This window comes from Capra hircus, chromosome 1, assembly GCF_001704415.2.
Source record: "Capra hircus breed San Clemente chromosome 1, ASM170441v1, whole genome shotgun sequence".
Classification (NCBI taxonomy): domain Eukaryota; kingdom Metazoa; phylum Chordata; class Mammalia; order Artiodactyla; family Bovidae; genus Capra; species Capra hircus.
This window is the reverse complement of record NC_030808.1, coordinates 123889408-123905958: the sequence shown is the minus strand read 5'-3', so window position 1 is coordinate 123905958 and position 16551 is coordinate 123889408.

The window sequence follows — 16551 nt, the reverse complement described above, 5'->3', positions numbered from 1 at the left end:
AGCGACCCCATGGACTGCAACCTACCAGGTTCCTCCTTCCATGGGAGTTTTCAGGTAAGAGTACTGGAGTGGGTCGCCAGTGCCTTCTCTGTTGACTTGCCTACTCATTATTATTCTTTTCTATGACTTGTCTTTGTTCTCTTAAAGGTGCCTTTCATTGAACAAAATTTGATGAAAAATATGTTTTTGACAAATATAATTTTGGGTCAAATTTCTCTCTCTTATTCTATTTTGGTGAGTTATAATTTACCAGGAAATTATTTCTTTAATCTATTAAAAAAAATATTGGCTTAAAGTCTCTTTACTACTACTTAATAATTTTAAAAATCTACTTAATCTATGGTTATAAATATGGTTATAAATAAATATTGTCAGAATTTTGCCCATTTATTCAGTAAGTTCATATCTTTATTTACATCATTGTAGCATCTTAACAAATCAAGATAGCTTTATTTCACATCATACATTTATTTAAAACTGTTCTAAATTTTGTACAGAATATGGAAGACTTGAACTTTTTTACTTAGACAATATGTTTGTATGAGTTTAATAATATTAGACAACAAATCTTGTAAGAAACAGGATACAGAATATTTATGCATCAACTGGTATGTCTTAGTTTTTTCATGTTAAGTTATATACTAAATTTGTAGACACTTTCTGAAATTCAGCCATTCTATTGTATTTTTAATCAACTTTTCCATCTCACAGATTTTATATGTGGGACTGAGAAATATGCTAATACTGATAAAAATTATGTTGTATAAAACTAACTATTACTTATGAGACAGCTGAATAAACATATTGGAGGAATTTAGGTCATGATTTCCACAATAATTTTAGTGTAGCCTAAAAAAAGTGGGTATGAAAGCATTATAATCCTTTTTTGCTTCAGACTTAGGGCTGCACAGGATCTGTGGCCTCTGGTGGGGTGTGTTTTGCACTTAGAGTTAAGCTGGAGGTTGCTTTTTCTCACTTATTCAAGGGCAGAACAGAAACCTCTTCCCACCATGGCAGGTCAACTCCAAGAAGGGAGAGAAAAAGACCCGGAGACAACACTTTGCAAAGAGAAAAACAAGGCTATTTTTGGAAACTATGTTATTAGTGGCAAACATTTTCCAGAATATATCAGAAAAAGAGAAAGATAAAGTCTTCAGGTCTTTTAAATTAAAATTAAACACTGACTTAATGGACATGAGGTTGAGCAAACTCTGGGAGACAGTGAAGGACAGGGAAACCTGGTGTGCTGTAGTCTGTGGGGTTGCAAAGAGCTGGGCACAACTTAGTGACTGAACAACAAAAACAAATCTTTTCAATCAAATTGATTCTTATAACTCACCTCGTGAACAATCCCTTTCCATCCCCCCATCTCCAAATCATTTCAGCGCCAAGACCTCTAATTTCCCTTTCCCAGATAAAACTGCATGTGTTGTTCTGCTGCTGCTGCTGCTAAGTCGCTTCAGTCGTGTCCGACCCTGTGCAACCCCAGAGACGGCAGCCCACCAGGCTCCCCCGTCCCTGGGACTCTCCAGGCAAGAACACTGGAGCGGGCTGCCATTTCCTTCTCCAATGCATGAAAGTGAAAAGTGAAAGAAGTCTCTCAGTCGTGTCCGACTATTTGCAACCCCATGGACTGCAGCCTACCAGGCTCCTCCATCCATGAGATTTTCCAGGCAAGAGTACTGGAGTGGGGTGCCATTGCCAACTACCCTGATGGAAACTTCAGAGAAAACAAGCCACTAGATGGCTTAATTTGTCTTTGGTCCCCATCTCAGGTCAGGCTATGGTTGGCAGGGGTCCCTAACCTCTGGGATCTAATGCCTGATGATCTGTGGGAGAACTGATATAATAATAGAAATAAAGTGCACAATAAAAATAATGCTCTTAAATCATTCTGAAACCATCCCACCACCCCTGGTTCATGGAAAAATTGTCTTCCACAAAATATGTCTCTGGTGCCAAAAAAGTTGGGGACCACTGGATTAAAGAGTCTAGACTCGTAACACCAAAAATTAGATAACCAAGAATTTTTTCAATTAGTATAAAAGGTAATATATGAGGTAATGTCAGCTCCTACTCAGCTGGGATAGAGTATTAGAACTTCTGAATACAAAAAGAAAAAAAGAATCCGATTAAGTAGAACTAGATAAAGGGTAAAGGGGATTGGAGAGACAACCCAGGAGGATGAGGTCAGGAGCCTGCTTGTGTGCCAGCTTACACTCTCCTGCACCATGTCAGGCATAGCTCATTCATGGGGCATTTGTCTCCTGTTGATCCCAGCATGCCTCCATAATACTCCTCAGTACTTACTTGAGGCTGTCATTTCTAACCTACCAGTGAATGCTGGCCCACGCGAAGCAACTACTTTGCTTTCACAAGGTTAAGGAGTCCACCAATTAGTTAGGGAGGAGAAGCTCATAGTTAATAGGAAAATTGTATCACGTGTGTGGGTTGTGTGTGTGCTTATCCAGAAACCGACTCTGTATTATTCTCATCCCACATCAGTCACTGTCAATCAATATCTGTCTTTGTACAGTCTTGAATTAAGTAGACTCTTCGGGGATTGTTAGAGATGAATATCTGTATGGGGGAGCCTTACTCACAGTTGGATAAAGATTTTGTTCTCTACAACTCTGTACAGTATGCCTCCTTAATAAGGCTTACTTCTGTTTCCTTGTACCTCATGCATGACCTCTTCAGCATTTGTTTGCTTTCCTTTCAGAATACTTTATTTTAGTCCCCTTATTCTGTTACTATGTTTTAATTCTTCCTCTAAATTCTCTTGTCTTTGATTTTTAACAAGTGTGTATCCAGTATCCTTGGAGGCAGCAAACTAGGCGATAGGTGATTTGGGCTCGCCATGGGTGTCCATCAGGAGCAGGGTCACAACCCGGCAAAATGACTTGGAGGCAAAAGGACCCAGAGAAATAGACACATATGACCTATGTCTTAGGGCAGTGATTCAAACAATCACAGAGAACTCTCACAAAACACCAAATTCTGTTCCAACTCTGTCTGGAGATTTTGATTTAATTGGTTTTGGATAACTCGCAGAGCAAGATATTCCCTAGGTATTTGATGTGCATCTAAAGTAGAAAACTATTGTTTTAGGGGATTAAATTCTGTTTAAGGCAAAGAGACATTATAGGCAAATGACTGATTATTTGCCAGGTTTTGTTTCCAAAAGTAGGCTCAGTGGGAGCCAAAAGAACCAGACAGGTCAGCCTTGTCCCACAGGGAAAAAGTGCTTCAGAGTCAGTTTGCTTCACAGCCTTTTATCAGATTAGCTGTTTTTCTACAGTAAGTGGATCCCCAGAGTTGTTCTGATGTCTTATTATGGTAGAGTCATATTTTTTAGTCATCCTTGGGCTATCTTTTAGTATGGCATTTCTGTACCAAAAGTGTACTGGCCCTAACCGCACTAGCTTTTCCATCTGAGGGAAAATAATCACCTTCATTGAATGTGAGGTACATGATATTGCTATAGTGCTACAGATCTCTTATATGAACCTAAATGAAATTATGGAATAAAATTATACACTTAGGACAATTGGAAGAGGAAATGAATAAAGATGTTTAAGTAATCAGATATGTATTCTCAACATAAATAGAAATGTGTTATAGTAGAAGGAGGGCTTCCCTTGTGGCTCAGCTGGTAAAGAATCCACCTGCAATGTGGGAGACCTGGGTTTGATCCCTGGGTTGGGAAGATCCTCTGGAAAAGGGAAAGGCTGCCCACTCCAGTATTTTGGCCTGGAGAATTCCATGGACTGTATAGACCATGGGGTCAGAAAGAGTCAGACACAACTGAGTGACTTTCACTTTCATAGTAGAAGGAAACATGAAAATAATAATAAAAAAAACTCAATGATCATTAAAGTCTTACTGAATTATGAATTATTCAATGAATGTTTTTGCTTCTATGGGAAACCTACCCACATACCTATCCTACTCAGATTGTTTATTAAGATGTTATTCAATCCTTTCAGGTAATATTTATCAGAGTAACCAAATTTATTCCTGCCTTGAAAAAGAATAAAACAAAGCTTACCAAACATAACTATTCTGTTAAGATTTAAGGTTCAGAATTCAAAATATTAATAGACTTGGGCAATGCATTGGTTTCATAACCTGTTCTTGCCTCATAAGAAAGGTCTGCTATAGACACAAACAGAAGTTGCAGAAATCATACTAGCTCACAAGAGAACAAAGGAATTTGTCAAAAGATAATGTCAAACTGTTCAGACATATTCCAACTGATTATTGCATTTAGAGGATTTCTAGACATTTGTTCATCTAAGGAATGTGAGTTGAGACTAAGCCATAATTTATCAATTCCACTGAAAAACTATCAAATGTAATTTATTGACAGCTAGGAATGTTTTTTTTCCTGTGTTGGAAAACTGATCAATAATTAATTACATCTGATGGCAAAGGCCCCCTCATGATAATGTGAAATTTTATGTTTGATTTGTGCTGATATAACTAGATAATTAATTTTAATGTTCAAAGTTCTTTGCTTCTGAGAAAATGCCTTAGGATTAACATTTGATCTCTCATGGTAAAAGTAATTCTAATTTTGATTATTGAAAATATATTATAGAGATTATTATCAGTAGAAGAAATAAAAAGACTTCCAATAAGTAGATGGATTTTAAGCGCAATTTTAGTATAGCTTTTATGCTTCATTGCTAAGAGTTAAATTCCATGGTAACACAGCAGTAGATGAGTTTAACCAGGAGGTACTTTATAATAGGCATTGCACATAATTGTCTATTCATAGCATTAGGTGCAGCCTCTTCAAAAACACAGAGAAACAGGGTGCCTATGGAAAAAAAAAACTCAATTATTAAAGAGACTGATTTTAATTGTTTCTTATAAGTAATTTTTTAGGCTGGAATGTGTGCCCTTGAGGAAACAATGTGACATTTGAATTTGTTACAGACAACTAAATTTCATGACAGGAGAATTATGTATATTTCTAAAATATGGTTAGTTTGAGATGTTTTTAATCACACTTGTCCTTATGTCTTCCTGGTTGGGGTTATTAATGTTACTGCTATTCTCTGGGATACATAGATTCCAAATGTAGGCATCTTTGACTAATTTTTCTGCATTTCTTGTTTTGTTTTTTTTTTTTTTTTTTTTGCTTCATTGCAATCTGCCTACACAGGATGTTTAATCTTTCTAATTCATGGCTTCTAATATAACATTTACCTGCTCAGAAACCATTAATGCTTCCACATTGCATATTAAATTTTGAATTAAATTTCTTATCCTAGTACATAACACTACTATTACTAAAAAAAAACTTATAAGTTAAAAATTGTATCATAAAACTAATGGTTTCAATGAGCATGGGCTGAGGGTGGAGGGGAGTAAGTGAGAGAGGGAGTAAATAATGCCAAACCAGCAATAACCAAATTATATTTTCTTCAAAAATTTCAATAATGAAAATCTTAAAAATGGCCATAGTTGTATTTTTCAAACACTAAAAATAATAAACTGATTGATCAAAGCAGGCAAACATAAACGGAAACATCCCTGGGAAAATTTTGAAGAGCATGTAAGATCAGACAAGAGTCAATAAACTTTGTGCAATCAAAGTGAATGCTGGTGCTGTTTACAACCTCCAGCAGGAAACAGAAGAAAGGACACCAGCTGAGCATCCATTTACTGCACACCGAGCAGGTGTGAGTTCCTACACTGTTTACTAAATAACGTTTTTCCACTGAGCAAGGTGCTTCTCCCCAGTCACAGTACCAACCCAACAGCTGTTGCAGTAGCACCAAATCTTACCCTTTAACTAGTCAATCATATTCTTTCCAATTCATGTTGTACAAACTCAGTGCTGGAGAAATGCCTATACAAACTCTTCAGTCTGGGAGCCCAGCAAGGGCTCTGGTTTATGTCCTCCTGTTTGTCCAATACATAGTATAGCCTAATGGCTAGGAATATAAGCTTGACAATCACTCCAACCTGAGTTCACATTTCATCTCCCCATACCTGTTGTGTTCTCTGAAGCAAGTTATGTGAATACTTTGTGCCTTCATTTCTTCATCTGTAAAATAATGGGGATGTTAATAACATTATCCTCATAATCTTATTTGGGAAATTAGGTCACAGTTACTAGCTCTGTGTAGAATATTGGCTGTACCTAGTATGCACTTCCCAAAATTGTAGGGGGCTCTTATTAGTCTCCTGAATTTGGATGGCTGTTTCCTCAACATAAGGCTCTTTGTCTATGCTGTCCCCTTGGATAGACTTCCCTGGTGGCTCAGACTATAAAGAATTCACCTGGAATGCAGGAGACCTGGGTTTGATCCCTGGGTTGGGAAGATCCACATTTCATCCTAGTTGACTTGCTAAAAACCTTACCTATTCCTATAGGTCTATTTTGATAAATGTCTTTTATGACATGGTTTAATGGATGAACTTTTCTTTCCCTATGTGCATGATTGTAGGTCCTCTCTTCTGAGACTTAAGTTTCTAGGTTCAGTGTTTTATATATACATTCAGTTCAGTTCAGTTCAGTCGCTCAGTGATGTTCAACTCTTTGCGACTCCATGAACTGCAACACGCCAGGCCTCCCTGTCTATCACCAACTCCCGGAGTCCACCCAAACCCATGTCCATTGAGTCAGTGATGCCATCCAACCATCTCATCCTCTGTCGTCCCCTTCTCCTCCTGCCCTCAATCTTTCCCAGCATCAGAGTCTTTTCAAATGAGTCAGCTCTTTACATATATATATATGTGTGTGTATATATATATATATATATGTGTGTGTGTGTGTATGTGTGTGTGTATATATATATATATATATACAGGCTTCCCTGATGGCTCAGAGGTTAAAGCATCTGCCTGGAACGCTGGAGACATGGTATGTATGGATATGCAGCTGTTAGTGTTTAGTCACTAGGTCTATCGGACTCTTTGTGACCCCATGGACTATAGCCCACAAGGCTCCTCAGTCCACGGAATTTTCCAGGCAAGAATACTCGAGTGGGTTGCCATTTTCTTCTTCAAGGGGTCTTCCTGACCCAAGGATCAAACCCGCATCTCCTGCGTCTCCTGCATTGGCAGCAGATTCCTAGGAAATCCCATAGACAGAGGAGCCTGAAGGGTTACAATCCAATGGGTCACAGAGAGTCAGACATGCCTCTTAGTGACTAAACAACAGCATGTATAAATGATTGTGTCAAAACCTTCATTCTTGGTTTAACCCATAGATGCTAGAGAGACCTGAAATCCAGTACTGTTCCTGTCTGCCTTGCAATTTTGCTAGGCCAGAAGTATTTGCTTCAACCTGCAGTGTGTTATTCAGTTTGAAGACAGTTCACCCAGGATGAGACACACAAAGGAACTTTTAAACCTAAACCAGTCATTTGGGTTCATGTTAAGGTCACATTGATGCCATCATGGTACCCTCAGTTAATGCTTCTTAGGCTATATTTTGCCATTTTATTGTCTAAAGTAAATGCATGGACTGAACCAAATCACTACAGAAGGTGATTTCTAAATATTTTTTAATTAAAAAAAAATGCTTCTGCTGCTGCTAAGTTGTGTCAGTTGTATCTGACTCTGTGCAACCCCATAGATGGCAGCCCACCAGGCTCCCCCGTCCCTGGGATTCTCCAGGCAAGAACACTGGAGTGGGTTGCCATTTCCTTCTCCAATGCATGGAAAGTGAAAATTGAAAGTGAAGTCGCTCAGTTGTGTCCTACTCTTAGCGACCCCGTGGACTGCAGCACACCAGGCTCCTCCATCCATGGGATTTTCCAGGCAAGAGTACTAGATTGGGTCGCCAGTGCCTTCTAAAAAATGCAGTTGAGGCTGAAAAAAAAAAAGAATGCTATACTCACCTGGACCAGGTCCCAGTCCTGGCCCATGGCATTCCCGCATGGTGTTCAAAAGAGACTACTTCCTGATGAAGGGGATTGGGTGACAGAGTTAACCTTCTTCCCATCCCCCCATCTCAGGGAATATATATATATTTCTCTTGTATATACATATATACAATCCCCCTTTTCCTAACTATAATAATCAGTTATTAATTTATTAGTTTAAAATGCAGCATAATTTCCCGTTCTATTTTGGGATGATGAGAAACAAATCATGGAAGAGAAGGATGATAGATACTTCCCTGTTTTGCATTGTGATCCCTTGGTAACAGCATTTCAGGGCTGATTCAGTGAATCAAGGTATTCCAGAACTGCTGATAAAATAACTTTGAGATATTATCTGTAAATGTGTGTTTCCCTGTTTATCTCTCTTGCCACAGTTTTGTGTCTGAGGTTTCCAACAAAGAGCTGATTGTCTCTGAATTTTCAGTGGTTAGGCAACTGGTGCTAACAGCTCAGAACAAGCATGTTTAATGTTAAAATCCATCTGGACTCTTGGACACTAGCAGTGGGTGATACTGGTTACAGAAATCAGTTTCTCCAAGCCTGTGCAAGACTTGTGATTTTGTTTCAAATTTACTTTTTTCCCCATGGAATCATTTTGAAATCAGAGAGAAATATTTAATTTTCTGTTTCCTTATACTTGCCCAAAGTATATAGGTGCATTTCCTATAAATGTCATTTGGAGTGAAATTAAAATCTATGGTTACTAAGATTAATATTGTGCAAGCAGTGTATACAATATAAGGTTTTCCAAGAAATGAAGAAAATTTTCTCTACTGGGGATTTAATTTGCTATTTTTGACTAAGGAATCCAGGATTCAAAATAAAGTATTGAAAATGTAGTTTGAAACTTGTAGGGGTTGGTTATTATTTATGGTATAAATTTTAAAATAAATTATTTTTCAAAAAAATGAAATCTGTTTTGTTCTAATAATTTCAAATCCAAGCAATATTACCCAGATTTGCAAATGATTTGCTCTATAAGCATTATACTTTTTATAATTGTTAACATATAGTAATTTACTTATTTGTGTGTATGAGGTAAATATAAATAATCTTAGCCATGTTTATTTGGCTAAGATTAAATTTATGTATAAGTTTAATGAACTATATGTGATTGGCAATAAATATATATGAATGATTTCATATGCAATTATTTTGTAGAGTTCATGCATTTTGTTGATTTTATGATATCAAGCAATACGTAGCTATAGATATAAATTGGTATTGGATATAAAAATAAAAATTTAAAAAAAAAGAAAGAAAAATTGCACACACACAAAAAAATTGATATTGGATAGATATTTCATAGTTTGTCACTTTGCATACCTTTAAAATTTTTTAAACTTAGTCTTTATTCATAAATTATACTCTGGAAATTATTTAGAAAATATGTGAAATTTTAAGGATAACATTTTTATCTTGAAGGTTTTCCTATTGTAATGAAACCTTGCTTTTCATGCTCAATCTTATTCTCTTCACTGTAGGAATTAGTGGTCTTCTACTAGGTCAACTGATGTGAGTCTTCTTGAAGAAATTCATCCTAAAATAAAAGACAATACACATAGAAAGGTGCAATGAGGAACTTCTCTGGTGCTCCATTGCCTAAGAATCCAAGCTCCCAATGCAGAGGGCCTGGCTTTGATCCCTGGTCAGTGATCCAGATTCCACATGCCACAGTGAAGACCCAGAGCAGCCAAATAAATAAATATATACATACATATATTTTTTAGAAAGGTGCATTGAGATAGAGTCCTAATGTGGAGATTTCATGCAAGGTTGTTGAAGACAATAGAGCTACAGAAAAAAAAAGTCAAATTATAGATACCTTGAAAAATAAGAGCATAGAAGTGAGTCTAAATTATAATCTGAATGCAGAAGTAAGGCCTTAGAGGGAAAGGAAGATCAAGTAGTTGGAAACCACAAAGATGAAGAGCAAATTAATTGTGGGATTCAAGGTGGGTTAGGACTAGTCATTGAGAGCAATGCTAGGGCAATGTGGTCTAAGCTGCCCAATGCAGAGCTGTTGGACCTCATCACATTTGACAAATACAAGGAAGATGTGTCTGATAAAGAAATTGAGGGTTACATGTGCAAAATTTGTTAAGCTTGAACACAAACTCTAATTTTTATGATTATTTTTAAAAGCAATTCGTTTTTGTGGCTTCAATTATTGCCTCTATTCCTCTCCAAATTGTTCCAGTAGTTACTAACAGTCCCCTTTAACCACAGAATTTATCTCATTTCTTAAAAACCAAAGTATATATTTTCACTTGGATATTTATTTTTTGTTACCTTACAAGAAGAGATATAATTTGTATTCACCAATTTCTCCTAAACTAGATTTCCCTTGCATAACATTTGTTGTTGTTGTTACTGGCATTCATGGACTCCATGTGCCCATTATCATAATGTTTACTTTCACTTTTATTTATCCCCTTCCTTTATACTTAGACTTTGAACTAAGTTGGAAAGTTAATGTCATTAAGACAAATTTTTGTTGATCGGACATTTCATACATTCTGCTTTTTGGACAGCCTTTATATGAGCAAGAAACAACTCAGACTCAGCCCCCTTCATTGGCCTTGGAAATCTCCTATAATGATTTCTAGTGATTTTGTATAGAAGATCTATAGTTTTATTAAAATCAGAAAATCAGAAGTGTGAATCTATTGGCCAGAGTTTAGCAACTATCTGGGTGCATCAAAGAATGTGAAATGTATCCAAAAGATTAGGCAAGTATAAAAATGGGAAATGTGGTTTTATTAAATTAATACAAGTTATGGGTCATAATTTTTTTCTATTCTAAAACATTCAATTTAATTTTAATGTTTCTGAAGCTGAGAAACACAATTAATGTCAAAATATACTTGATGTCAAAAGAAGCTTATATGTTGCTGGGTAGTGAGGTTAAATTATAAAGTCATTGTCGTTTACGAGCTCATGGTAACATGGCCAAGAACTGAAGGCATTTATTCATCTGACTGCTATTTCAACAAACCCCAACATAAGAAGTTATTTGCCTCAATACCACCAGAGCTGGTTAAATTTTAAATTTGTATCTGAATTTCTTACATAAAATATTCTCAAAAAAGATTATACCCTTAGAGAACATTGTAATGAAAAGTTACTGTGAACCTAAATGATCACATGTCTTTTGCCATGTTATGTAATTCAAGACAGTAGTGTTGCCAAAACTCTTGGCATATTGACCATAGACTACTCAGAACTAGATGAGATTTCTGGGACCAATTTTTGAGTCCTGAGGGACTAGCACTCATTTAATTAGCAGTGATACAAAAACATATGAGTTCAGCCACATAGTGAATGAACAATAAACTCTGGGATTATCAAATGTGTTTCAAAATTCTGCTGATTTTTTTTAATTGCTAAAGAGACTAAGACCATTTGTTTATCATTCTGATGCTATGCTTAACTTCTAGTGGTCAAAATTTACCAGAATAATCTTTAGGCTTAGAATGTATCATGGCTTAATGCTGATATTAATGGATAATGTGGCATGGAATTTGACAGATAAATATATACTATTGTTGAATGGCATATATTCTTGTACATTTTGATTATTTTTTTGTACATTTTATACATTTTGACTATGCTCAAAATCTTTCAAGTTAGGCTTTAGCAGTATGTAAACTGAGAAATTCCAGATGTACAAGCTTGGTTTAGAAAAGGCAGAGAAACCAGAGGTCAAATTGCCAACATTCATTGGATCATGGAGAGAGCAAAGGAGTTCCAGAAAAAAAAAAAACATCTATTTCTGCTTCATTGACTATGCTAAAGCCTTTGAATGTGTGGATCACAACAAACTGTGGAAAACTATTAAATACCAGACCCAACTTACCTGCCTCCTGAGAAGCCTGTGTGCAAGTCAAGAAACAATAGTTAGAACCTTATATAGAACAACTGACTGGTTCAAAACAGGGAAGGAATATGACAAAGCTGTATATTGTCACCTTATTTAACTTATATGCAGAGAACATGGTGTGAAATGCTGGGTTGGATGAATCACAAGCTGGAACCAAGATTGCCAGGAGAAATGTCAACAACCTTAGCTATACAGATACCACTCTAGTGGCAGAAAATGAAGCCAAACTGAAGAGTCTCTTGTTGAGAGTAAAAGAAGAGAGTAAATAGCCGGCTTAATACTCAGCATTAAAAGAACTAAGATTATGGCATTTGGTTCCATCACTTCTTGGCAAAAACAAAGGGAAAATGTAGAAACAGTGACAGATTTTATTTTCTTGGGTTCCAGAATCACTGCGGATGGTAATTGCAGCCATGGAATTGAAAGACGCTTGCTCTTTGGAAGGAAAACCATAACAAATCTAGATAGCATATTAAAAAGCAAAGCCATCACTTTGCCGACAAATGTCTGTATAGTCAAAGCAATGGTTTTTCCAGTAGTCATGTACGGATGTTAAGAGTTGGACCATGAAGAAGGGTGAGCACTAAAGAATTGATGCTTTCAAACTGTGGTACTAGAGAAGCCTTTTGAGAGTTCCTTGGACTGCAAGGAGATCAGTCCATTTAATCCTAAAGGAAATCAACCCTGAGTATTCATTGGAACAGTTAATACTGAACCTGAGGCTCCAATGCTTTGGCTACTTGATGCAAAGAGCCAACTCATTGGAAAAGACCTTGATGCTGGGAAAGATCGAAGGCAAGAGAAGAGAAGGGTGACAGAAGACGAGATGGTTGGATAGCAACAGCAACTCAATGGACATGAATTTGAGCAATTTCCAGGAGATAGTGAAGGACAGTGAAGCCTGGCATGCCACAGTCCATGAGGCATTTGAGTTACTCAGGATATAACGTTTATTGTCATATTCATATTTGTACTGTCTTATCTTCCATGGGATTCCCTGGTAGATCAGATGGTAAAGAATCTGCCTGCAATGTGGGAGACCCAGGTTTGATCCTTGGGTTGGGAAGATCTCCTAGAGAAGGAAATGGCAACCCACTCCAGTATTTTTGCCTAGAGAATCCCATGGACAGAGGAGCCTGGTGGGCTACAGTCCATGGGGTCACAAAGAGTTGGACACGACTGAGTGTCTAATACTAATACTACTATCTTCCATAGCAGGCAGGGAGTTTATTGAGGATGTATAGTTAGCATATCCCTTTGCCATACAGTAGAAACTAACACAACATTGTAAGTCAACTATACTCAACAAGATTTTCTAAAAAAGTAGAGAGCTACAGTGAGATGCTATGTCAGAAATCAGCAACAAGTTCTAGCCTGCCTAGTCTGTCTTTCTGACACTGACAACCCAATGTTTCCACCTCCCCATTCATCTACTCAGTCTCCACACATTACAAAATAATTGTTTATGTTAACTCTTTTAAATAGGAATTCAAAAATACATAAAATATAATTTATAAGTGGAAAGATTTGTATAAAAGACACATGTAATTATAACATATCTGGTACAATGTATAAATAATGAAAATTATGAGAATATAGAGGAGTTATAGTTTTCCATATGCAAAATAAGACTAAAAGTGGTGGTGTGTTCAGAGTAATCATAAATAGTTTATTTTCACACTTCAAGGAATGTTATTTTTTATTGAGGATTTTGTAATAAAAAAGAATCATTTTTATATCATGGATGCCCAGAAAGAGTAGATGCTATGGTTCAAATCCCTTCACTTTGATGTATTAGTCCTTGGCTTATTTGAATGCCATGTCACACAGTACAGCTAATAAAAGCACGAACATTTGTCTTAGAGCAAGTTTGATTTGAGGTGAATAACATTAAACAATAGCCTATTGACAAGCGAATTAAACACCACTTCTTTTCCTAGTTCGGCTTTGAATTACAGTTGTCATAGCTAATGGAAGCATCCTTATGTTTTAGAATTCCAATATCATCTAAGATGAAAAGATCCTTTTAATTGGATTTTCAATAGAATCAGCTGAGACCCACTGCACATCATCTTGACTGCTTATCTTTATTGACTGAGGCCAAAACAAAACAAAGATAAATAGCAAAATTCATTAACAATCCATTTACTTCAACTGCAACTTCAAATTAAATGGACATTATTCAAGCCTATTGTCATGTCCTGAGGGAATATCACATGGCGCTCCCCAGACAGAGTGCTGTGCTTCTTAGCTTTCATTTTAATTTAGTCAACGCTGCAGTCTCTTGGAGGAACCTGGCTGATGCAAGAAAGAAATAAGGTGGTTTTCTTCTATCACTCACACTTAATGTGTTTATTTGAAAAAGGTGTAGTAAACAAAGAGATACCAGAAGGAAATTATGGACCTCTTTCAGCAGTTGTAAAGAAGGGCAACCCCCAAAAGAGTTTAATAAAAATGTCTGAGGAGGTATTTGCAATGACCAAGGTAATTCTGAGGTCAACCCAGAAGAACATTTAGGAGAGGAAGTTGATTATAATATTCTTTTGCAAGTAAAGAAGCTATTAGTTCACCACTTAGATTTGACAATCAAAAAATTGTTAAATAAAGGCTCTGATAAGCTCTTGTCCTCTACAGAATATCATCTAAGGAAATATTTGTGAAACTATCATATTACCAAGGTGTGTTAAATTTGCAACCGCCTTTCAAAAGAAACCTGTTGCTTGATCACAGGTCTTATTTCTACTTTCCATCCCGACCCTACATCCAAAATGTATTAGTATGGGTATTCTTATGTTTTGCATTTCACCATAGTTTGTAATACTTTCAACAAGCAGCACTTGGTGCCAATTAAGATGGTGTTTTTGTTTTTAATCTCCCCCTGCAACGTGGCAACCACTAAAGACATGCTTTAAAATAACAAAGAAATTAATCAGCTTTAAAAAAACTCTATGTTCATTTTGTTGTTTTTGTTGCCAGTGCCTTACACGTGATTCCGATTGCCATGCACATTAACTTTTCGAATCATTTAATTTTTTGAGGGCAAAAGAATTTCATTGCAGTCTGATGCAGGGTTAATGGTTTGTAATGATGCTTATACTGCCTAAATGATACTTGGTCATCCAAGTAGAAACTAATAATGATTGGATAATAAATAGAAACCTGGATGCTAAGGAAAGAGTAAAGAAATTAACTCCCTAATTAGATAACCAAAGTTTTTTTTTTTCCTACATTATGCCAAAATAAATAATTTTTTTTTAAGTAATTTTTTTTATTTTTTTATTTTTTTAATTTTAAAATCTTTAATTCTTACATGCGTTCCCAAACATGAACCCCCATCCTACCTTGTTGAATGAGTTAGAATGGTTTTTATCATGTAAGCAAAACAAAGGACTGAATCTATCATATTTTTACTCTTCAGCTAGTTGTGGTGGCATTCAATAGGCATAACTTAAATGTTTCAAGCTGCTTTTCCATTGTATCTCAGGCAAGGTGTCCCAGGAACACCATCAAAAGGCAATTTTTCTTTTCTTCTTTAGCTATGAAGCAACCAGTGCATCCTAAAGGAAATCAGTCCTGAATATTCATTGGAAGGACTGATGCTGAAGCTGAAACTCCAATACCTTGGCCACCTGATGGATTCATTTGTAAAGACCCTGATGCTGGGAAAGATTGAAGGTGCGCAGAGCAGGGGCCAATGGAGGAGACAATTGGATGGCATCACCCACTCAACTGGCATGAGTTTGAATAAACTCCAGGAGTTGGTGATGGACAGGGAAGCCTGGCATGCTGCAATCTATGGCGTCACAAAGAGTCAGACACGACTGAGCAACTGGACTGACTGACTGACTGATGAAGCAATGTGGTGGCTCAGTGGCAAAGAATCTGCCTGCCAATGCAGGAGACATGAGTTCAATCCTTGGGTCCAGAACCTACCCTGGGGAGGAAATGGCAAACTATTCCAGTATTCTTGCCTGGAAAATCCCATGGATAGAGGAGCCTGGAGGGCCACAGTCCATGGGGTCGCAAGGGTTGAACATGACTTAGCAACTACACAGCAATAAATGTCTTTATTTAGAAATTAATCTAATTACTCCAGTGGAGTTTACCAGTAACATTAGCCCCCAGAACAGTTTACTCTGTGTGTGTCTAGATGCATGTTTGTTAACATTAAAATATTTTGCATAGAGTACATAAAATTTTTTAAATGGTCTAATCAAATATGTTTACACATTTTAGTCAAGAAATGCTGATAGGATAGGGGAAATAATCAGAATTGTGGATCTGGGGCTTATCCTAGAAAATTTGCCTGTTTTATATTCTATGACACCCTCACCTCCTGATTTCTCTTTTAACCTTTCTTTGGGATTTCTAAAGCCAAGCATTGAAGTCTTCTATTCATTTTAGGAAACTCAATCATAACGCTTCAAAAATTGCCTCCCAGAGGTAACAGTTTTTTTTCTGCTGGGACTCCACTTAGGTGTATGATAGGCCTTCACACGTGTTCTCCTTATCTTAACCTTCTCATGTTTTCTATTTTTCTAGCTAATTAGTTCTGTTTTTGTCAGTATGGGTTGAATCTGCCATTAAATCTATCCATTCAGGATAATTTTACTTTTGTGTTTTTATTTAATTGATAATTGTGCAAAAAAAGTGAATAATTCTAAAAACTATGAAAAATAGCAGTCCCTAGGGTCTCCCCCTGTTCACTTCCCTATTCTCAAAAACAGTTATTTTGGCTCTTTTATCTGATGACTCTGGTAT